General features: G+C 38.1%; 1 protein-coding gene across 2 annotated transcripts in view; it reads right to left on the bottom strand.

Moving 5' to 3' along the window:
- The window catches only part of LOC149081064 (phospholipid-transporting ATPase ABCA1-like), a 172,144-nt gene extending 161,157 nt beyond the window's left edge, over window positions 1-10,987 (bottom strand). For both annotated transcript variants that reach the window (XM_089237835.1, XM_089237837.1), the window contains exon 1: window positions 10,654-10,987. The gene's annotated coding sequence lies outside the window, so the exon portion shown is untranslated. The remainder of the gene's footprint in view (window positions 1-10,653) is intronic.
- Window positions 10,988-25,745: the final 14,758 nt, after the last annotated feature.

The raw sequence follows: 25,745 nt of genomic DNA, 5'->3' as shown, positions 1-25,745 counted from the left end.
CACATTTACACGATCAATGCTCAAACTTGCTTCTCTCTATGTACCTCCTCCACACATCGGTAGATGACGCTTTTCCGTTTTTCATAATCTTGTTTAAAAGTCACTAAATAATTTTTATCGAATTAACAATAATTAGAAACCATATAATAATCAATCTTATCAACAGGTTACACTCATAATAAATTCTTATTCACTAAAAAAGTAAAAAATTCACAAGTCATTTGTTCAATATGAAGGCAATATCTTTACATGGAAATTAGAGGTGGACATTTTTTACAGTATTTATTCTTCACAGCACATTCTACTCACGATTGATTTAACACAGGGGGCCGTGACCCAAAATCAAGAACAAGATCAGCTTCGCGACCCATGGGACTGTTTGTTCTTCGAAAATAGTCGAAAATACGAAGATGTTCTTTTTGCCTTCCTTTTATTTCTATACAATTATCAGTAATACTTCCCCCCCCCTCCCACATATATGATGTATACTATACATATAAGAGTAAAAGAGAACAGTTAGGGTGAGGGTGAAAAGAGAAATTTACTTCGTATAACTACTCCTTATCTTTATTCTCTCTCTCTCTTATCTATATATATCTATTATACTGTTTCCCTTCCATTTGGTTTTTTCCTACTTTTTTCCCTTCCAATTTCTTTCCCCTTTTCTAACGTGCGATTAGATTAGGACAAGGTTACCATATTTATCGCCGATTCGCCAAATAGAGATAATCCGAATTTCTTGCCAATAGATTGTAAGCGAAGGGGTTATTAGCCATCACGACTTCCACAATGACTACACAGCGGCTCTCTAGCCCTCCGACAACTCTCATAATGGTATTAATTCCAACCATCAGACGTGTCTATAAGCATAAAGCGCCTCGAGTGGCGTGATGGTAAGATGTTCGCCTACCACCATGGGACACGGTCCCAGGTTCAAACCCGAGGGAGGATAAGATAAGAGGTGTTCCCTCACGATCCTCGAGGCGACCATTGATAGATAGTGCCTTCATTTCCAACCCATCCCATTAATGGCAGTAAATTGAAATACGGCGATATGGCCAGAGTTGGTTTTTGGTGAAGTAGTAGCAGTGGTCTACAAGCATAGGCACAGGAACCTGAAGGCCACGGCCGCAACTGGGAAGGGGGAAGCATGTGGTTCTGATGCCAAATCTCATTTTTTAACCTGTCTTTTAACATTACATGGGGGCACCAAAATGCGTGCTTGCCTCAGCTGACCAATTTTGTCAGACCTCCTTTGTTCTCCGCAGAGAGCAGACAGACGCTTTTAACGCTATACTTGCATAACATGAAAATTCAATCATTTACCATCTTCACTTCAACATGCGGAAGACAAATGGCAGCACTAGCTATAACACCAAACAAGCACAGTGGTGATAAAATGAATACGTTAGAGCCACGCATGCACACACACACGTTCCGGGAAGCACCAATTTATTACGGATTCCACAGAGGAATATGTACGGGAAACATTTATTTTTATGGGTTAAGTCAGTGGTTCTCAACCTTTTTCGATTCGCGGAGCCCTTTTTGGCATATAATTTCTATGGCGGAGCCTATTTTTTACTTATTTAGCAAAATTACCGATTTATTTTTATTAATCTAAAGTAATTATAATTATTTTTTTTTAAATTACTGTTTTTATTTTTTCGAGCGGCCGCGGAGCACCGGTTGAGAACCGCTGGGTTAAGTAATAGAAGTATAGCCGTACTCTTGTGGGCGTTTTATGGTATTCTAATAATAGTCAAACCTTTCCCCATAATATTTCACCTGAATGCATTTCCTTCTTCTGAGGTCTCTGTGGTCTCTTTGAACACCTGCCAATGGCTTTCCGTCTACTTCATTTTCCACCCGTGCCGCCACCCCACCCTCTTAAATTATACCAGGGCAACAAGAAGATCATATCCCCCTCCGTTCAGAACCCACTGTATATGTTACGGTAAATGTGATGAATCTGTTATTATGCATAATCACCAATCGTCTCGATAAGTTTGATCAATTTATCATTTATATGTTATATATATATATATAGTAGGTTGAATGGCATGATCAAAATCTAATCATTTTCAACAAATGCAATTTTAACAGCATTTTCCCCAACTGAAGAGCTTTCTCTGAAGGAAACCACAAAAGAAGACATAATAATGTTCCTGGATATAAAAATATATAAAAACAATAAATGGGAAACATGTTTATGACAAAAGAAAAAGACTTCGATTTTTCGAGTTAACAGTTTAAGCCACTTGCATCCAAACCATCAACACCAAAATAATTCAGAAACACACTCATTTCGCAAATTTGTAGACATATTTGGACACATTTGTAATAATATAAACAGGAATTCAATACAGCACTTCTCAATCTTTTGAAAACTGCATCTGGCAACCGTATTCCAACCGCCTTCTTCAACGACATTTTTTCAGAAAAATCGTCAAAACAACAGTCTCTCCATTCTTGAGGTATATCCGGTGACTTTTTGACAACTTTTTTGGACTTTTTAATTTATTTTTGACATTTTTCATAATCCTTGTAAAATATTCACTGTAATTATTTTATTTTCCTGTAACTTTGTATATATTTTTTCTTATGCTTCTTTGAGCTTATATATAATCTGAAGCTCTATATATATTTTTTTCTAATATTGTATTTTTAACATGTTTTCATTGTCTCCTTTCCGTCCAACACGTTTTTTAGAAGGCGGGCGTCGAGGAACAATGGTTGGCATTTTTAATGCAATTAGGCATAGCCACCCTTCAGAAACGCCTACACTTTTCGAACCATGATGACAACCCACTGCATAGGTTCTATTCAACTCTCATAAAATTCAATTTTTTTTTCCTTTTTCTTAAAATAATTCTTTTTTGCATATACATATATATACGTAATGATAATTTGATAAAATGATGCATAATGTCGAGGTACAGTCGTGAAAGTTGTTACATCAGAGTTCATTATATCGTGTCGCAATCGTAAAATTCGTTAATTAAGAGTTCATTATATCGTGTCGCAATCGTAAAATTCGTTAATTAAGAGTTCATTATATCGTGTCGCAATCGTAAAATTCGTTAATTAAGAGTTCATTATATCGTGTCGCAATCGTAAAATTCGTTAATTAAGAGTTCATTATATCGTGTCGCAATCGTAAAATTCGTTAATTAAGAGTTCATTATATCGTGTCGCAATCGTAAAATTCGTTAATTAAGAGTTCATTATATCGTGTCACAATCGTAAAATTCGTTAATTAAGAGTTCATTATATCGTGTCACAATCGTAAAATTCGTTAATTAAGAGTTCATTATATCGTGTCACAATCGTAAAATTCGTTAATTAAGAGTTCATTATATCGTGTCGCAATCGTAAAATTCGTTAATTAAGAGTTCATTATATCGTGTCACAATCGTAAAATTCGTTAATTAAGAGTTCATTATATCGGAGTACGATCACAAAATTTGTTAGAGGAGAGCTTATATCGAGGTACGATTTACGAATACGTCAAGTATGAGTTGTTGCGGGTTTGTTCGGAAAAATTCGTTGAATCAGAGTTCACTATATCCAGTTCAGACTATGGTTCACAAATATGGTCATCGAAGTAATAAATCTTATCAGGGCAAATGGGACCGATTCACCACATTTACCAATACGAAATGGAGATTATGCATAATAACGAACAATTTATCAGGTTTACCACCAACGCTTGGGTATTATACATGATCAAGCGGTAAACGTGATAAATTTAGGGAAATTTATCAATCCTACCAAAATGGTCGACGATTTTGCATAATTAACCGAATTCATCACATTTGCCGTAACATATATATGCAAGTTCGGGGACACAAGGCATCAACATTTTAGGCTTGCTTTTCTAGTTTTGTTGTTAAGAAAATACATCTGGGATGTCTTTCAGCCAATGTAAACTCTAAAATTTAAAACGCAATTTTTCGACGGTTTTCCCCCATACTCAGTCGATCTATGATTCAAGAGAATGGGCGTTGAACACAGCCGCAAAGACACCACTACATGCCAATAAAAGTTTCGGAACCACAATAAAATACATCAATGAGAGATTAGCTAAATCCCATGATACTCCATAATTAATAACACACACACACACATACGCTAACTTTTCCTTATAAAATCTTTTTTACAAAAAACTCATTTGTAGTGCTTAAATCCTGACAAATGCTTAAAAAAATATGTTATTGGGTTGTCGTTAAAGTTCTGAGCGGTTTCCTTGTACGTTTTTTGAACGAAGGAAAATATAGTGTATCCCCTCCCCTCCCTATTGTTCAAAGTATAGTAAACAAAAAAATTTCAGTTTAAGCCATTTTTCGGGAACTTGTGAAATTACGTCCTTGTAGAATTCAAGGTGGTTTGAAAACCAAAACAAAAAAATCTCTCATTTATGTGGCTTTCGACATTATTGCTTCAGTAAGTGATTTTCTCCCATAGAGATTTTTTTTTAAAAGAAGTAAAACAATTGGAAAAGTGTTTGGGTGATCAGTGCATCATACTGACTTTGGTCAGTGGATTGGATCGATATTGGATTTATAATATGCGTATACTGATGAAGCATTAAGGCCTATCTCCAGGCCTAGATTAGGCGTTTCATTTCGTGGAAAGGTGACAAAAAGAAACAATTTTGTGGTCTCTCTAAAAGAATTTTTTTTTTAATTAATGCATAAAGTGGAAAACAATTAAATTAAAAATTAAACATACTTGTATTGGAATATTTAAAAAATAATAATTTAAAAGAAATGTGAAAAATTAAAATTCTCAATATAAATTCGAAAAATATAAAAAGAAATAATTTAAAAGAAGTTTGAAAAAATAGGGAAAAAATAATTGAAATTAAATTTGAAAAATGGGGAAAAATAATTTAAAAGAAATTTGAAAAAAAGGGGAAAAAATAAAATTTGAAAAACGGGAAAAAGTAATTGAAATGAAATTTGAAAAATGGGGAAAAATAATTCAAAAATAAATTTGAAAAATGGGGAAAAATAATTTAAAAGAAATTTGAAAAAATGGGGAAAAATAATTGAAATAAAATTTGAAAAACGGGAAAAAGTAATTGAAATGAAATTTGAAAAATGGGGAAAAATAATTCAAAAAATAAATTTGAAAAATGGGGAAAAATAATTTACAAGAAATTTGAAGAAATTGGGAAAAAATAATTGAAATGAAATTTGAAAAATGGGGAAAAAATAATTTAAAAAAAGAAATTTGAAAAAATGGAGAAAAAATAATTTAAATGGAATTTGAAAAATGGGGGAAAAATAATCTAAAGGAAATTTTGAAAATTGAAGAAAATGGCATGCAAAATGTCTAACACTTTTCACTTTTTGCACTCGAATTAAATAGACCCAGAGAACCAATATAGGGACCTCCGCTAAAAATACCGCCTTGAGTGTCCATTAAAAACCCCTGCCTTGGATGAATTCGTCCGTATTAGGACATATCCGTATGTCCATGTATTTGCGTGTATGTCTAAGTGTGACACTTTTCTCACATGACTTTTTTCTCAATACGCGATATCTACAGATTAAGAGAATTTTAAGCTACGGATTTTTAGAGCAGTTGAAATCGAAATGAAATAACATTTCCATATTTTTACATTCTGATTGTGTTCTACGATCCTATAGTTTTTCGGCACCTTCCGCGCCTGCCCAAGTCTAGGTCTGCCAATTTCAGGGAATTGGATTTGTACGACGAACAAAAAAAAACAGGCTCCTGAAAATATCTTGTTTTTCCCGGTGAGCTTCAAGAGCACCCGCACACTGATTTTATCGATCCAAACAGTTCATCTTCCACTAGTTTCACAAAATATTTGAGGACTGTATATTTTCTTGAATGTTTTAGAATTTCGTGTATAAAACGAAACGGTTATTAGTCGGTTATGGATATTCTACCATTTCCACTTTAGAGTCCACTTCAAGCTCGCGAGAAACTGTTGAACTCTGTTATCATCCCTTAAGAGTTCATAAATATTTATAGTTTGAGCATAGGCGCCGAGAGACGAAAACATTGAATAGGGGTGTGCTGAAAGGTGCTGGTCATCCCTTATATACGGGACTCAAGCACGTACGTAGGATGCGTGAAGGTACATTGCATTGTTTTTCAGAAATTATTGGGAGAGCTCAGTCCCTTTCGAAATTTATGGGGGAGACTCAAATGGCCTCTGCCCCAGGTTCCGGTGCTTAGAGTTCGAGCAACATTACCCTCATTAAAATAATAGCAGCATTAAAATTTATGTTTCATCAAAACTATGTTTTTTCATAACTAATGGAGGTTCATATCTGATCAAAAAATAATTTCATAATTAATGAAAAAATTCATATTTGATCAAAAAATAATTTCATAATTAATGAAAAAATTCATATTTGATCAAAAAATAATTTCAGAATCAATGAAAATTCATGTTTAATGAAAAAATAATTTCAGAGTTAATGAAAATTCACACATTTCATGAAAAAATAATTTCTCAGAGTGACTAAAACTCTCGAGTAATATAAAGTCCCCCCTCTTAATATAAAGGTCAATCGGATTTCGTGGAAAGTGGCCAAAAAAGTTGTTTCTGGCTCGGAATTTCTGAAAGGTTGAAGACCTCTGCAGTAGATATCCAAGTTCGCACTGTTGCCACGAAATGCTTATTAATATGATACAAAACACACACACACACAGCAACTAAAATATTCAGCCCACCTAATTCAATCTCAATGCTAAGCTACTAACTAGGATAAACAAGAGGGCATAGTAAGCTGGTAATAGTACATTACGTACTATTTCCTAGTCTTTAGTATGGATTTGTTGTGTCAGCTTTCTGTTGTCATTACATGAAACGACAAAACATTGTACAGCTCAAACAGGAAAAATATCAAAAAAAAATTCACTTTTTTACGTTAAAAAAAACTCAAATGACTTTTTTTTTTACAGGTAAAAAAACACGAAACACACGGACGTATATAGTAAATGCCCGAGAGCACATGCAATTCGAAATAATCGTGGCCCGCGTTTGATACGAATGGTTGATCCCAGTCAGGGTTCAGCAAGTCTGGCCCAGAAAACACACGCTGGATATGTCCGAACACCAGAAACCCATAGGCCTTATTATACAGTAACAAAAAAAGGATGTAAAATAGGGGTATATATACGCCTGACAATACCACTTAACATAAACCGCTCCATTTATTTACGACATTAAAAGACTAGTTATGGGATATTGCGTGTTTTATTAAAGGGACATTAAAAATATATTCTTACTATATCCACACTTCGCACCGCGGAGCAAAACATTTGCGCGTGACAACACGCTTACGTATGTCAGTGAACGTGGCTCCTGAACGCTATAAAGCTGTGGTTCTCACAAGATCATAGGCGGAGATAGACTTGGAAGTCTGGCGGGGGGGCATGATGATGCCAATTCATAGATCAGTCGACTCCCCTTTGACGCTGAGGGGCAATGCCCCCCCCCCTCCACGCATCTCCGCGCATGCACAAGATCGGGAGGAGGTGACAATTTGATATTGATTAATAGGAGCAATTAGGGTTTATGAAAATTCATATCTGATGAAAGTAAAGAAATAAAAGAAATACATACGTGGAAATAAAATAATTAAAATATAATTCGTTTTTAATGAAAAAAAATTATCTCAGAGTAAATATAATTCTCCATTAATATAAGGGCTCTCTGTTTGACCCAGCATTGGACCCCGTTGGGCTTACGCATTAGGATGCCGCTGCGTGAACATAGGCGGAGATAGACTTGGAAGTCTGGGGGGGGGGCAAGGTCATTATTGCTGGGGGGCACAATGATGATGATGATGTCAATTCAAATACAGTCAAACCTCGTAACCCGGTTAATACGTCACTCCGCTTACCGGGTCACTTTTTGGAAGTCCCAATTGTTCTCGGGTAGGAATTGGCACAGCTATGGCTTACTCCGTTTAACGAGTCACTCCGCTTACTAAGTCATATTTTTGCTCTCCCAAGAGTGACTCATTAACGAGGTTTGACTGTATACACATATACATTAGATCTGCCCACTCCACTTTTGACGATGGGGAGGCCCCCCCCCCCGTATCTCCGCCCATGTATGTGAATCGAGATGTCATAGTATGACTCCTTGGCGATTGGGCTTCCTGGATACTTTTTTTATTTTTCACCCGTAATGTTTGAAAGGTTGAAAACATGCTTGCTTTAGACCAAGTAAATAGTCTTTTTGGGCTTCCTAAGCGTACATAGGAGTTCTCCTTTTGAATAATAAGAATTATATGTCATGGAAAAAGCGGACAGGAGCGTACGCTGGACCTACTTTTAGAGGTGGGGCACAAATTTTAATTTGATTCGTCCGCATATTGATTCTCCCCTTCTTTCGTTGGTTAATTAAACACCTTGGAGGAATTGTGTGCATTCAAGGATTGAAATCATCGTCATTTTACGCATTCGTATATTAAACGTTCTGTAAGAGTTCTTTTGATGATGGGTGCAGGCAGTGCTAGCGACTGAAAAAAAAAAAAGGTTGAAGACCTCTGCTGTATAGTCAAGTGCATTTCAAGCATGAAGCTGATCCATGCCCCCCCCCCCTCCTTCCCTCAAACATGGACATCGGAAGTGTTTCGTTCCTGCGATGATCGTCTCTGATTTTATATGGGAAATTTTGATTTCTGAATTGATTCTGGGGGTGCTCGGACTCATGCCACAAACTACTGGGGTACCACAGCACCCCCGACTCCGACGCCACTGTTCCCCTTCCCCTAAAAAATAATAAATGGGGACATTACACTATTAAAAAGTCTAGAATTTTTTTTTTAGTTCGTTATAATGATTTAATGATTAGTACGCGTGCATGAAGTACAGTGAAACCTCGCTGTAACGATACTCGATATAACGATATAAATCCCTTTAAAGCTATATATATTTTTTCAAATCTTGTTTGGCATTGCCTATAGTTTAATGGTAAACACCTCTCGATACAACGATATCCTCTACTACGATTAATCCCTCTGCAACGATATTTTTTTAAGAGGTTTTGAAATCGTTACGACGATATTTTCTTTCATATTTCTCTCAAAATTGTCTTAAACTTAATTTCAACTTCGTCATTTGCTTTCATTCTTTCAAGAGCGTCTAATAACATTCGTGTTTTTGCTTCACATGGGATCACTGGAAATGTCGATAAAGCTGTTGCTGTTTCCACTTTCTCTGCGAGACACGGAAGTGCAATACGGTAAACTTCTTTACAGGCGCAACGCATCTGAATGAATTTCATTAATCAACTAATTAATTACAGTTTTTCGTGATTAATGAATGCTGTACTTTACTAATTGCGCAGGTTCAGGAAAAATCCCAACAATAGCATAAACTTGGTGGTACGTGATTACTTTCGGAAAGCATGGTGCCAGCTCGTTATGTTGGCCTCCGGGGTCATGGCTGGATGGGCCCCCATGCGTTGAGATTACCCTGGATTTGCCCCTCCATGACCCATACATCCTGCAGACGGACCTCCATTTTTGACGGGTTCCTCCATACTGAATTTATAGTGTGAAGAAACAAAAACTGATAAGAATCGTCCCGGACTCCACGGTGACAGCCATATACAGAGAGTAATAATAATATATATTCTATAAGTCTATTGGCCACAGTCCTGTCAGCCCTGCCCTTGAGGAAAGGGTCCATGATTGACCCATGCGTTGAGATGGCGCTGGTTTTATGGCTGTTAACGCTAGACTGAGAAAATAACCACAATATTTTCCCACCATATTTCTTTTTAAAGCTTTATTTCTTCGAACCTGATTTTCTTTCCATGTCTCTCTGTGGGACCTCTTAGCCACCTTTCATGGCTTCCCATAAATTTGATTTTGGCCCATGCCCTCCCCTCTAAACAGAGGCGTCGGAAGTAAATTAGATCTATGTGGGTGCTCGACTTTATATTTATACAGGATGTTTTGATTTCTGAATAAATAAATAAATTCTAGAGTGCTCACAGACCGGTGCTACAAAATACTGTGGGTACTTGAGCACCCATTGCAGCTCTGGCTCCTACGCCATTGCCCTTATTATGTCCCAGCACCAAGCGATCTTAAGGGCATGATGGGCCTCAGGGAAAAATGATTTTTTCTGAGGCCCATACCAACTTGCATGCTTTATCTCGAAAATTTTAACCACATTGAATTTTCATGGGGTTCCCTTCGCACTTGAGGCCGCCGGTGATTTTCATCCATAGCCTCCTTAGGGGAGCCAGGGCCCACTCCCAGGACCACAAGTGGAGGGGTCATATGACCACAGGTTGAGAAACACTGTTCTTTTGAACTGAGTTCTAAACCTTCTAAAAAAATAAAAACAATAAAATCGTCGTGCCTTTATAACCATGGGCAACCCCCCCCCCCCCAACGTCGAATGTGGAACTGACTGATCATTACATCAGTCAGTTCCACATTCGACGTGCCGCCCAGCCCTCAGACTTTCAAGTCCACCAGTATCTCCACCTATGTTTATAACCATTGTCCAAAAATAAAATCCCACACAAATGATATATATATTTTTTGTCCAATAAAACATTAATATCCTACACGTAAAATAATAGAATAGAATGAAAAACGATGAGAATGATCATTGAAGAAATGGCTATTTAAGTCTCACCTCTCACATACGGGTCATTTTGGATGAGTCACTGTCCGTAGGTCAGGCAACCACAAATACAAAACTCACTACACAAAATCCGATCACGGCTGGCAAAATATTCTCAATCAAATGCACTGTTTCAATTGGATATCGCACCTCAATTAATTTCTATTCAATTCCTTTTTCCTTATCTCACGGATCCTCTTTTTTTGTGCATCGTAATTAACGCGAGAACAAAAAGATTTCCTTTGTGGTCATTGGGAAAATAAAAAAAAACACTTTCACTAGAACAAGAAAGGAGAAGTAGAAGAAGAAGAAAGCGAGCACCTTTCTGTCCTTCTCCCGTGACACACTCAGCTGCTACTGATGATGGATCCAAAATATACGGTTGGCTGGAATTCTCCTCACGTAAAAGGTACGGGTTGACTCTCTCTTTACTAGAGAAGCAGACGAGGGAAATCAGCTGGTTGGTTGGTTGCAGCGCCATCTGTCGGTAAGTCATGCACATAAGACACAACAGTATGCGATGCTGTGGTGGATATCGCCTCAAAAAAGTTAAAAAATATCAGAGCATATTTTTTTTTAAATTTCATATTTCATATATAGTAAATTTTAATTGAAAATATTCTTCTGAAAATTATAACCCTATAGTTGATGTAATTATTAATCGACGTGAAAATTAAAAGTGTATGTAATAATTATCTATCAAAGTTCCTGATATATAACACGTGCAAGATGTTCTGTTAATGGGCATCAAGAGCAACAAAAATTTCGCTGGAGCGTGGTGTCATAAACCACGTTGAAAATCGGGAAAACTGTACGCAGAAGCTCTGAGTCCAGAGGAGACGGAAGGTGGATGTACGTTGATCGCTGAATGCGTTCGTGGGTTCGCTCACCATATCTGACGTAAGCAGCGTCGCGAAACGCATGCGCTAGGCTAGGATCACGCGCTGCGGACAACGTGAAATTGCGGTAGCAGTTAATTGTCTGTTTCAATGAGTATCGTGATGGCTGACCACATAAACGAGGAATACGCTGATATGGATCTGATTTATCGTCGAGCGGATGGCAATGGGGGCACAGTGGATGTACCAACAGCAATATCTGCTGTATAATCAATTTCTGTTAATTTCAATACTATCTGAAGGGTAAGAACTCAAAATTTCTCTTTAAGAAATTCATTGCGACCCACCCTTTAAGCCATATATGGTAATAAACCCTTGACCCGCGGACCAAATGTGGCCCTGAAGGTTATCTGATGCGGCTTGCCCCTCAAACCTAATCTTGTAAAAATGAACTAAGCGGCGCATTTACAAATAGGTTAAATGACCCGTGGCACAATTCCAGAGCATTTAAACGATCCGTGGTACATTCAGAGATCCCTTGAGTGACATGTAGCACAGTTTTAGAGCAGTTAAGCGGCCCACAGCGCGGTTCTACATCACTCAAGTTACCCGCGGAAAATTCCCACAAAGTGATCCGTGGCATAATTACGATCACTTGAGTGATGCGTGGCGCAGTTCCAGAGCACTTAAGCGGCCCAGAAACATTTCCAGAGCACTTGAAGGGTCCGTGAAACATTTAGAGACCACTAAAGTGGCTCTGTAGGCGACTTATCAATAGGGAGAATGTTAATTCAGGGGTGCCCAATAACTATCAAAAAGTTTTTCCGTTTTTGGCGTACCGAATAAGGTGCTATTAAGAATATTTCATATCTTCATGAAGGGTGGTTGATGGCGTCAGCATCATCCAAACCTCCCCCTCCCCTTGTCATCAAAAGTCAGTAAATTGGGACCCTGACGTAATACTTGAATGACCCCTTATTACAGATAAAGCCAATGTGGCCATGACATTTTGTTCATTTAAAAATGTGTAGCGTTCTATTATTTAGGTATAATAGCTTTCAGGTATTCAACGAGCGTGAAGCAAACAAAAACGACCACATTTCACAATATGAATAAACTGCAATCACATCTAAACAAATTCTCTTTTTTTCTTCTTTTTTTTTATGGTTAAAACAAGATAGAGAAACAAATTAATATGTACAGGGTGTCCCATGAATTTGCAAATGGTTTAAATATTCATAAAAAAAACTGAGAGGATTGGTGTATTTTTGAATGTGATTTGTGAAAAAGTTATTCTCACAAAAGAAGCTTTTTGGTGATATAGAAAAGCAATCTATATGACAAATAAACGAATTTTAGTTCAATCTTTTTTCGATAGAGAGGGCTGAAACAGGAATGATCGGACCCCTTCCCCCAACCTTTCTTCAATCTCTTCTGTATCCGAAACCGTTCGGAAAACTTCATCCTCCGGGCAAACCGTGGCCCCCCGCGCTCTGTCCCCTACAACTTCATCCGGCGACTAGTGACTGAGGTTAAACTACTTCACCAGTAATGTTTCTTCCACTCAATGTCAACATCAAAATGAAAACCTTATGTAAGCGCCAGTAAAACAGGGAAATTCAGAAAACTCAGCTGTTAATCATACACCTTGCATTTTATAGGACTCTGATTTGCATATTTCCAGTGATTTGCTTTCGTGCAGTGAATGGGAGCCGATCTCCCCTATAAAAAAAGTCTCACCACAAGGCGCAACGGGCATACAACGGTACAAATATCCAATAATTACACTTCCCTCACAATTTGAAACAAAGATGGCAGCACTGAAAAACCAGACACAACACTAGATACGCACCCAGACCGTTAGGTACACACACACACGCTTTGTTCCAGGCTCTGTCACGAGGGGGGGGGGGTGTAAGAAATCTTGGCAACGGAATACGTCCAGTGGCACAGAGTCCTGGAATTTATTTATTCATGTGCTTACCATACTTACCCGCTTTAGTCAGCACTTTTACTTCTCCACATTAGCCAGCATGTCGGGAAATATCGAGGGAGAGCCTATACCTAATACCTATTTCGAATCACAGAGAGAGAGAGATTCTGGAAAACTCGTAAATATCATAATAGAAAAATCCATTGCATCGGCTGAATATATACTGTGATGCTTATTGAACCTCTCTTCTCCCGACATTCCAGGAAAGGACCGGACCACAACATTCAAAAATCTGTGTGTGTGTGTGTGTGTGTGTGTGTCCCGAGTTTGGCAACATGCCGGCAAATGCGGATGGAGTATGGTATATAGCCGTATATTCTGTGCTGCCCTTCCCCGCGAAATAATCTTCGCACCAGGCCAAGCGTCTGGTAAGTGCGACCCTGTGATAGGTACCATTACTGATTATCTCGAATGTTACGCAATGCCAATGGCCATGAAACGATACGAGTCCTCACTAACAAAACAAAAAGTTGCAATTTCACTAATTCTTAGCGACTTTTTTTTCGTGCTCCATTAAATTCCGGCAACCTACTCTCTCTTCAACCTCAACTCTTCCTTTCAGCCAAGAGCGTGTTTCTCTTTTCGCACTTACGTTAGGGAGGGGGGGGGGGATAATATATGTATACGGCTTTCTCTCTTCTAGGCCAGTAGGTCTTGTCACGTTTCTGAAAGTGAAAGTGTCAATAAAATGTTCTGTTTGAGGAAAGTCCATTTTATCTCTGTACGAAAAAAAAAGAATAATAAATACATCGGGAAATCGAAACTAAAATTCAAAATGGCGTTGTATCATGTGTGGGTATCATGTATTTAGTTGTAACCACATGTGGGACTTAAGAAAATATTTGAAAAAAAAAAAATTCCGACACATTTTCAGTGGAATTTGAGCAACGATTAATAACATTTAATATATTTGAGAAAAAGAGAAATTAGTATTTAGTGTGAACAGAAGAAATTGAGTATAAATGTACTAAAACGAATAAGAAATGAGTACAAATGTATTAAAACGAATAAGAAATGAGTACAAATGTATTAAAACGAATAAGAAATGAGTACAAATGTACAAAAACGAATAAGAAATGAGTACAAATGTACTAAAACGAATAAGAAATGAGTACAAATGTACTAAAACGAATAAGAAATGAGTACAAATGTACTAAAACGAATAAGAAATTAGTACAAATGTACTTGGCAAAATGAGTACAAATGTACTTAAAAAAATGAGTACAAATGTACTTGGCAAAATGAGTACAAATGTACTTAAAAAAATGAGTACAAATGTACTTAAAAAATGAGTACAAATGTACTGGGCAAAATTAGTACAAATGTACTAGGCAAAATTAGTACAAATGTACTGGGCAAAATTAGTACAAATATACTTGAAAAAATGAGTACAAATATACTTGAAAAAATGAGTACAAATGTACTGGGCAAAATGAGTACAAATGTACTTGGCAAAATGAGTACAAATGTACTTGGCAAAATGAGTACAAATGTACTTAAAAAAATTAGTACAAATGTACTGGGCAAAATGAGTACAAATGTACTTGAAAAAATTAGTACAAATGTTCTAATAAAGGAATAAGTACAAATGTTCTAATAAAGGAATGAGTACAAATGTACTGAAAAAAATGGATGAAAATGCAGAATTAATGAAAAAAAAATTAATTTTTGAATGTATGAAAAACATTCAAAATTGATGGAATTAATTATAAAAAGTTTCACAATTAATGAAAAATAAATAATTCCGGAATTAATGGAAGACGTAATTTTTCAAAATATGGATGAAAATTCAAAATTAATGGGAAAAATAGCATCAGAATGGATGAAATAATTTCAGAACGGATGCAATATTCGAAATTACTGCAAAAATAATAATAATAATAATATCAGAATGGTTGAAAATTCAGAGTTAACGAAAGAGATATTTTCAGAATAACTAAAAGTTTTCAATTTCCTCTCCTGTGATTACCATACGTTATGTCGTGTCACCGCAATTTAGGGTGACCACATTATGCCCCGAGACCAGGCAGGGAGTGACACAAAATAAAGTCAAACCTCGTTAGTGCGTCACTCCGCTTACCGGGTCACTTTTTTGGATATCCCAACCATCCTCTATGGGGTTCTAATGTTAGTAAACTCCTGATAATGCGTCACCCCACTCCGCTTAAGAAGTCACTTTTCGTGGAAGTACTCATGGGAAAATTACCATACAAATAGAAAACTCTTCGTACGATATACAGGATGAGCCCAACGTTCACTCTTTACCACGTCAAAGATCTACCTACAACTTCAGGCAGAAGCCACTGAAGCCTCCGTCCCGCTTCTGTCACTGCATAATTTACGAATTTCTAAAGATCGAAAAAAGTAATACTTTGTGTTATTCAAATGCGTAAAAATGTAGCAAATAAACATTAATTGATTAAAGAAAATCTCTAGTAATATCAATTTTCATGACGGAACTCGTTTGAATAACCAAAATTTGGTTTTTTTCTGCATGAATGCACCAATAGGGAGATAGGAGTCAGTGCAGCCATGGCTTACTCCATTTAACGAGTCACTCCGCTTACGAGGTCATATTTTTGGTCTCCCAAGAGTGACTCATTAACGAGGTTTGACTGTATTCGTAATTATCAGGGGTGCCACAAACACGTAAAAAGCTTGAAAATATCTATCGGTGGTCCATTAATAGCGTAATCGTGCAGTATAGGTTGTACTATAAATATGCATGTTTATCAAGTAATACGATTAGGGGAATTCTTCCTGATATTCATCAGCTTCGGACACTTTCGTAAATTTTTGGAATGATTTTAACTGGATTTAGTACTTTGTCTCTCGGTTCATTTTTTATTTCAATGGCATGCCTTTATTAATCGATTTTATCGAGTATGTCTATTATAAAGTAATGTGTAGGCTATTATTTTGCATAGTTGCAAACTTCCTCGTTAACAAAAAAAATTGTTATCTGATTAAATTTTTATATATGTGGATCTGGGGCTGTTAGACGAAACGGGGTGAGTTGTCTCATGTGACAACTTACCCCTAAGGGAGTTACAGTGTGTAAATTGGCTTCACTGATATATTTCACTATGTATGAAAAATTAAAGTGTAATACTATATTAGTGAATTCATCTACTTTATTTCAATGTAGGCCGAGAAATCACAATTTCAGAGAATATTCTGATATATGCCCGCAGCGTTTGATTCCAGGGGTGAGTCTGGGGGCACGGGGCCTCCAGCCCTTTTTTTTTATTCTCCTTGAATTTATTTATTTAAAATGTTGCCTATGTGTATAAATAAAAATTCCCAATAATCTGGAAGCTTTTTATTTCACTCTGTGTGGTATATGGGACCCGCTGCAATCTCTCTCCCCCCCCCCCACATTTTTTTTAAGATGTCACTGTGCAAAAGTGGCAACGCTTAGCGCAGTAGCCAAAATCACTGTTCAGAAGCGGCCATAAGTAAAATTCAAACAAATTGCAGTGTAATTACGTTATCAACATCCATAATTTTCGAGTGTAATAAGCAAGAGAAGTGGGATGTATAAAAAGTATCAATACAAACCTAAATAATCGATTATTTCAACTTTTTTTTTTCCATTTTGATGGGCAGATTGACAATAAAAAACAGTTGAGGCAGAGAATTCGTGATAAATTTTATAAAGCTTATTTAATTCTACCATTTTAATGTGCTATAATGAGTGAATGTCTAATTAATGTTGTGTGACAACGTACCCCATTGTCTGTGACCAGGCCCGTAGCCAGAAATTTCGTTCTGGGGGGGGGGAAACCAAATTAATAGAACAGAAGATATTTGGCCCTCTCTTTTCCTTTTTTCGGTCATTTTCTCTCATTTCGGCGTCCCCCCCCCCCTCTCTACGGCCTTGTCTGTGACAACTTGCCCCGTATATGGGGTTGGTTGTCACACTCGACAAGAAATTTTAAAAAATTTATATTTCATAGAAAGAGTGACTTTTTTTGCATCCGGGAAGTGCTCTCGTACACGCCGAATGATCAAACTTGATTTAGATATATCAAACATTTTTGAACTACATACCCGAAATTAATTGAAATGTGGAAAGTGTGACAACGATCCCCGATCTGCCCCTACTGTACTCGCGACATTTTTTTCACGGGCTCCTCTTTTACATAAATAAGTTGGAAAAAAAAATATTCATCTAGGGCCCACCGAGCTCTTGTTCAGTCACCCTCACCCACGGGTACGTATTACAACTCCCATTCACTCACCATACCATTGTGGAAAAGCAAATAGACCGATACAAAGTTGTTTATTCCGTTGTGTACATTCCGAAATATGTTTACGGAACGTCGCAAGAAGGAAAAATACTTTCAACAATGGTGACAATAGTAATTTTTTTTTTCCGTGACCATATATGAATAAGCTACCCATCATCGCTATGAACCATGAATAATAACATGATTCACATTTCTATGAAATACCATGATGGATTCACAAAGTGTCCAAGCTTTGCTAGTTACGGTATGAGTAAGATGTACCGTATTATACTACGCCTTAGAAGGTTCGCCGTAAAACTCGAGGGACAAAATGCTGGGGTTCTGGTCCGTCCCCGGCATGCCGGGAAAAGCGAGTTCAATAAGAATAACAGTATGTATTCAGCCAATTGAATGGATTTTTAAAATAAAGCTGTTCATGAAATTTACAGGATCTGTGACACAAAATTTCCCCTCATGCTGGAAAATACGGGTATTCCTACCATGCCAGTATCCTCGCTGTTTCCCGGTATGCCGGTTAATGGGGAGAGGGATGCATTATAAAGCAGTGTTATTCACCTTTTATTTACAACCCAGACCAGTGCATATAAGGTGGGAACCGTTAATCCGCGGAGCCCTTGGGGCTCCTTGTGCACTCTCCAGGGGCTCCGCGGCCGCTCTAGGAAAATAAAAAAAAATAATTATAAATATTTTTAAATAGTAAAAATACATCAGTAACTTTAATGAATAATTAAAAATGGGCCTACGGGGCTCCGCCATAGAATTTTTTTACTAAAAATGGCTCCGCGAGTCGAAAAAGGTTGAGAACCGCTGCCCTAGAGGCATACTTCCAATTAGGAAAAGTATCCAAATAACTTGTAGAACCCAGGTACGTCATTTATGTTGCAAAGGGGTTGTATAGTTATTGAAATGAAAATGTTAACTTTTTATACGGACCCCTCTATGCTCAAGAACCCAATTACAAAGTTATTGCCCTGGCTCACCTTGTGCAAACAAAAAAAACCTACGCGTTTCGAAGTGCAATATTCACTGATGGCCAGGGGTGGATCTAGAGCTCGATATTGGGAGGGGTAATTTTAGAAATCGCTAAAAAACCAAATACATACATACATATACACACATAGGCTGACCATATGTCCCACATTTTGTCCTGTATTTCACATAATAGTCTCTCTTTTTTTTTCAATCTTAAATCTTTTGAAAAATGTCACGGTTTTACCCGTTTTTTAGCCGAAGTATTCTTGAATTTGTTGTTTAATTTGGCTCCAAACATGTGAGATGAAAATTTATTCAGCAAAACCTCGTAACAACGATACGTTAAATGCGGGTAAAACGGTTTTCCGGCTTTATAGAGCTGTTTTTTCCCCCAATTTTCCTCCGTTTTTCGAATTCGAATATCTCAGTGAACTTTACACTTAAAAGCATGCATTTTTTTATGGTTAGCAACACCTTTCTAACTGGGTTTCGGGGGCACACGGGGACTGTATAAAAAATTATTTTTCTTTATTTTAATAACTAAACCAAAAACCACTTGAAACATGAATGATATATCTGAGTACTGCACGTTATTTGGAAACTTCTTCTAATCGGAAGTATACCTCTAGAATCAACGGTTCGCCAGTAAAATGCCATACCCACTGTTTGCTTTGAGCACCCTGTATATAGATATATCAGTTATGAAAATCATATTCGTCCATTGTCTCAAATAGATTACAAAAATTCACTTTTCTCTTTCGCTCTACATATACCACCCGTCTGTGGGGCAGCCGAAGCCTCTCAGATAAAAACCAAAACTAGTTCCCTGGACTTTTTCCCGGGGAACTAAATTTTGCTGACATTTGGGGCCGTTCAAGTATTACGTAAGCAAATTTTTAGCCATTTTTGACCCCCTCCCCCCCCCTGTCAGCAAAAATCAGCAAAACGCTGACCCCCTCCCCCCCCCCTTGTCAGCAAAAATCAGCAAAACGCTGACCCCCTCCCCCCCCCCTTGTCAGCAAAATTTCGTCATCAGCTCTGCCCCTCTGAATCCTAACTCATATTTTCATAAAGGGTGGTTGATGACGTAAGCATTATCCAAACCCCCCCCCTTGTCATCAAAAGTCAGCAAATCGGAAAACCCCTCCCCCCCCCCCATCGATGATGACGCAATACTTGAACGGCCCCTAACTTTGTTCCTGTGAGATATATTGTGGAGGACACTATATTGCAAAACGACGACCTTCCCAAAGTACGCATTTTACCTCGAATCTCCCGACCTTTACCCGCTATGTTTACACAACTACTTGTCGCGCGAACATGGACAACGCGTACACGTTGTGACCTTTGTAAGAAAACATGGAAGATCATCATCGCGAGTTTTTGTTACTCAATTGGACATTTTTCTTTTACTGTTCAACAAATTGAAACGACCTCGTCAAATGATATTCGGATTAAAACACGTTGCGAAACTCATCAGGCAATAATTCCGAATTGGACGGACAACGATGGCGACGACGAACTTGCGGTTGATGGTAGTGGTGTGCGCCGGGCGATTATTACAGTCAGAAAGGCTTTTGCCTTTTTTTTTTTTTCAGTAGCATTTACGGCAATGAACGTACGTGTGGCATTGACTTTTATCTATCTTTTTCTTCATTGTTTTATTTATTTATTTTTGTTTGTTTGTTTGGAAGCCATTAAATAGCGCTTAGTGTAGTTTTATACAGCACCATCGTAATGGTCGTCGAGAGCTTCTTTCCGCTCTTCGTCTGTCAATAGTTTGATCGGTTGGCGAACTTTAGAACTGGATATTTGAAAGTTGTCCCTAAAGATAGGAGGTGGACTTATGGTTTTGGCGCTACATAAATTTGCTCACTCTCCTTCTAGTCTAACTTTCTTGACCCACTCATTCCTCAAATTCGGCCCCTGGGGTAGGTTAGCTCCCCGCTCCCCTCCTCCCCGTGAATACACCACTGTCTGTAAGTCATTATTTTGGTTGCTCACATGCCTGCACACTTTTCTCGATCACTCACTGACTTTCTTTCGTACCGGGCCCAACCGCGGTCCATCGCCCTGGGTGAACGAGCAACCGAATGAGCTGTACTGGAAGTGTGCATGTGTACCTAACAGTCCGAGTGCGTATCTAGTGCTGTGCGTGAATTGCGGCAGGAAGATTCTGGGTAATATGTGCACTTCGGGAAGGTCGTTGTTTTGCAATAGTGTCCTCCACAATATTAAGTCCGTCTTCAGAAATATCTCATGGAAACTAAGTTGGGGCCATTCAAGTATTACGTGAGCAGCATTTTGGCCATTTTTGACGCCCCCCCCCCCACCTTTCCATAATGTCAGCAAAATTTAGTTGCCCGGGAAAGAGTCCAGAGAACTAGTTCTGGTTTCTATCTGAGAGGCTTCGGCTGCCCCACAGACGAGTATTATATGTAGAGCGAAAAAGAAAAATGAATTTGTAATCATCAATGCTGCCATCTATTTTTCAAACTATGCGTGAAGTGTGGTGATTGAATATCTGTAGCGTTGTAGCTTGTAGGCATGGCCCCAATTCCTCTGGAGTACGATCCCTACGCTACTTTAGGGGCCGTTCAAGGTATTACATAAACAAATTTTTAGTCATTTTTGACCCCCCACCCTTGTCAACAGATCACTGAAGTAAGCCTTAAAGATCGCTTTCACATTTAAAGATCACCTAAGTAACCCGCGACACAGTTCCAGCACACTTAAACGATCCGTGGCACATTTAGAGATCCCTTGAGTGACATGTAGCACAGTTTTAGAGCGCTTAAGCGGCCCGGAAACATTTCCCGAGCACTTGAAGGATCCGTGAAACATTTAGAGACTACTAAAGTGGCTCTGTAGGAGACATCAATTGGGAGAATGTTAATTCAGGGGTGCGCAATAACTATCAAAAGGTTTTTTTCCGTTTTTGGCGCACCGAATAAGATGCCATTAAGAATATTTCATATCTTCATAAAGGTTGGTTGATGACGTAAGCATCATCCAAACCCCTCTCCCCCTTTGTCATCAAAAAGTCAGCAAATCGGAAACCCCCTCCCCCTATCAATGCTGACGTAATACTTGAATGACCCCTTACCGCACACCAACTCCAGTCATATATCGCCATATGGCAATTTCCAACTATAGTGGAGTTGGGTGGGAAATGAAGGCGCTATCTATCGGTTGTCGCCCAAGTTCGATAGATAAAGAACTTTTCCTGATGTTCTTTTAGCTGGATTCGATACCCATAAACAGCAATCTTCGAGCTAGTAGCCAGCTTGTAGGCAACAGACCTACAACGATAAATCATTCAATCATCACAATTCACTCATAGTTAGAAAAACTAGTGGCAGATGGCAGCACCACACATAACAACCATTGCACAGAAACAAACTTCACGCCAGGTTTTACTATACGTACACGCACATTCAGAGCCGTCTTAAGAGTATCATCGGCCCCTGGGCCAAGTGATTTTTCGGAGGCCGTACCTGGTAAATCCTAGAAAATTTCAACCGGATCTCATTTTTGTGAGGCCCCTCCTCACTTGAGGCCCCCGGGCCAAGTGGTTTTTTGGAGGCCTTACCCGGTAAATCCTAGAAAATTTCAAACGGATCTCATTTTTGTGAGGCCCCTCTTCCCCTGAGGCCCCCGGGCCGTGCCCGGGTGGACCCATGCGTTAAGGCGGCACTGCGCACATTCCAACGTGTACCAATTCGTTAGAGGTTCCGCAGAGGAATACGGACGAGGTGCATGTCTGGTTTAGTAGTAGTCCGCTTAGGGCCTTAGCCTTCCCCCCCCCCTTCCCCTAGATACGCCTCTGTTCATAAGTTATGAAAATTATCTACATCCACGATTTTTAGTGTGGATATAGATAGATAATGCTACCTATAGGTAAAGCAAATATGAAACTGGGAAAACCATCTTTTTTTTAAAACATTACGACTAGTTAAAAGACGAATATGACGTACTGAGTCGTAAATAATGATTAAATTACTGTAACTAAATGCATTTTAATAGCTATAGAATATAATGAAAATTGACGTTTCCGTTTCAACAATGCATTTTGTTATGATAATTATTCCTTTATTCATAGTTAGCGTGTATACTATTAAGACCAAGCAAAAGCGGACGAATTTGCAAGAACTTTCGAAAATCAATTTTCCCCAAATAACAATAGACCACAAGTGCTCGTAGATTCGTAGATGATGTGAATGAGGGAGTGCAAGGATATTTCAACAAGATTTCGACCCCTATATCGCACAATATTTTTATGGATGATTATCCACAGGTGCCTAAAAGGGAATTCTTTCTTTATATGCTGATGATGTCATAATGATATGTACGGATAGGAGAGCTTCTAACCATAGGCAGAGATAGACTTGGAAGTCTGGGGGGGGGGGGGCAAGGTCATTATTGCTGGAGGGGCAAGGTCATTATTGCTGGAGGGGCAAGGTCATTATTGCTGGGGGGGCACGATGATGCATGATGTCAATTCATATACACACATATACATTAGATCTGCCCACTCCACTTTTGATGCTAGGGGGCAATGCCCCCCCCCCAGTATCTCCGCCCATGCCTCTAACGCTCGTAGCAACCTCCAACAGCTAATTGGAAGAAATGGAATACTGGAACTTATAGGGCTATCTATTTCTAACTATGCTTTACACATCATGCATAGTTAGAAAAACTGGTGGCAAATGGCAGCACTACACATAACAAGCATTACACAGAAACACACTTTGCGTTAGGTTTACTACACGCACACACAAACACACACATTCCAACATGTACCAATTCGTTAGAAGCTTCGCAGAACAACGTGGATGAGGTGCATGTCTGGTTTAGTAGTAGTAGTGAATAGGGCTAAATTGAATGTCTAAAAGTGCGTTTTTATGTGGCTGACAGATTCCACCGAATTCTTACTTGAACGTCAAACGATTGATCCAAGCGCAGTGACAAAGCACTCAGGGGTCACTCAAGTATTACGTCAGCATCGAGGTGGGGAGAGGGTTTCGAATTTGCTGACTTTTGATGACAAGGGGGGGCGGAGAGTTTGAATGTAGCTTACGTCATCAACCACCTTTTTTTGAAGATATGAAATATTCTAAGCTGCTGACGAAATTTTGCTGAGAAGTGGGGGGGGGGGTGTCAGTGTTTTGCTGACAAGGGGGGAAGTAATCAAAAATGGCTGAAAATCTGCTTACGTAATACTTGAATGGCCCCTTAGATCATATAGAGCAAGGGATTAAAAAAATCCCAAATTGCAATGGAAAGCCTTCTCCGTTTTTGCTATCCAAAGCCATATGTGCGTGTCCAAAGCCATACATCAAAGAACAAGAAAATAACGAACAAATTATAAGACCTCTTATTACATATGATGCACCGGCTTGGACTTTCGCTCAGAGAAGATTGGACTTTTCGCTCATTTACAAGCTTCAGAAACATGGAATCTCCTCAGATTCACGGGTGCTCCAAAATACTTCAGAGTAACAGACCTGAACGCTGATTCCATCCTTCTACAAATATATAAACGAAACTGGCCAGAATGTTCTTTGAGAAGCAAGATGCTTCACAGAAGCTGATATTATTATGAGCTTCTCTGATACTATTATCAGCTCAGCATCCGACTACCCAGCTGAACAGAAATTAGCACGGCCAAAGAATATCTTCGTTACAAATTTTTGAGAAGGAATTTTAATTGTCATAGAACAAGTCATAATGGTTAATCATAATGAAGTTATGATTCGGAAGAGACCATTCTATTGATAATGTACCAACAGCACGGTATGGACAAATATTACTGTAAATAAATTACATAAATTATTTTGTAAAATGCTGCAAATGATGTCAATTTTAATCACTATAGAGAAATCATTTTTTTTTTTTTAATGTTAAGAGTGAGAATATTTTATGCAAATACCTCTCGATAACGGACACCCGTGGAACCTAAACTTTTGTCCGCTATTAGGGAGGTACGCTATACAGTAGAACCTCGTTTATACGAGTTTCATATTTATACGACGTTTGTCTTCGGTCGCAATTGGTACCTATACTGTATGTTACTGTGTGTAAAAATGATACATCGGTGGTTATGCATAATCATCTATCGTCTCGACACAAAGAATGTTTCATTAAATTTCACTACATTTATCGCTTTTACCGGCGATTATTCCTAATTCCCAGTCTGATATGTATAGAAAAATTTATAACCTTTCTTCTCTTCATCAAACCAATTAATTATTTTTCCCCGTACATGATACGTGCAATGCACATATTTTGCAATAAAAATTAAATTAAAGTAAGATGAGTGTGAGGAGGAGAAACAGACGTTCATAACAACATTATCAGTTATGTTGGTTTTTTTCACACGTATCAGCATGAGCAAACAAAACCAACATTACAATTCGGAATCAGCATCCTGCACCATAATGATTATGGTCTTGAACAACTGAACCTTGTTATGCTCAGTTAATCAGTTAAGTAATTAATTGATGGATTATCATATTTACCAATACGAGCTTGGGATTATGCATAATCACCGTTGAATATCATAAATTCCCGATTTATGAACAAAAATTCACAAATTAGAATTTGGGAAAAAATTTTTTTTTCCTAAACTTTGAGTTAAAAAATTTTCCTGATTTTACTGTCCGCTATCCAAAGAGTCCGCTAACGGGGAGTGAACATTAAAGCCCTATTCCACGGGACCGGCGATCAGAAAAGTGTCCGTTAACGGGGAGTGTTCGTTAAGGGAGGTTCCACTGTACATTTTTATTCACTAAATTGATTACTGTAACGTATTGATAGGCACACATGGAATTGTATGTTTGTGACTTGTACAACCATTTATATATATATATATATATATGTAAATCAAATTGAATTGTTTAATATTGTAGATATTGAGAATATTCGCAATCTTCAAGATTTATTGTGTATGTATAATCTGATGTATTAAAAGCTGTGTTAACTCCTGCAGACAGCGTATGTAAATCAGTATAATAATATTGTTTTATAGTGGTGAGAATATTTTAT

This window comes from Pholcus phalangioides, unplaced genomic scaffold, assembly GCF_987345545.1.
Source record: "Pholcus phalangioides strain wild (caught in Gottingen) unplaced genomic scaffold, Ppha-v1.0 ptg000010l_1, whole genome shotgun sequence".
Lineage (NCBI taxonomy): Eukaryota > Metazoa > Arthropoda > Arachnida > Araneae > Pholcidae > Pholcus > Pholcus phalangioides.
This window is presented reverse-complemented; position numbering and strand designations above follow the sequence as displayed.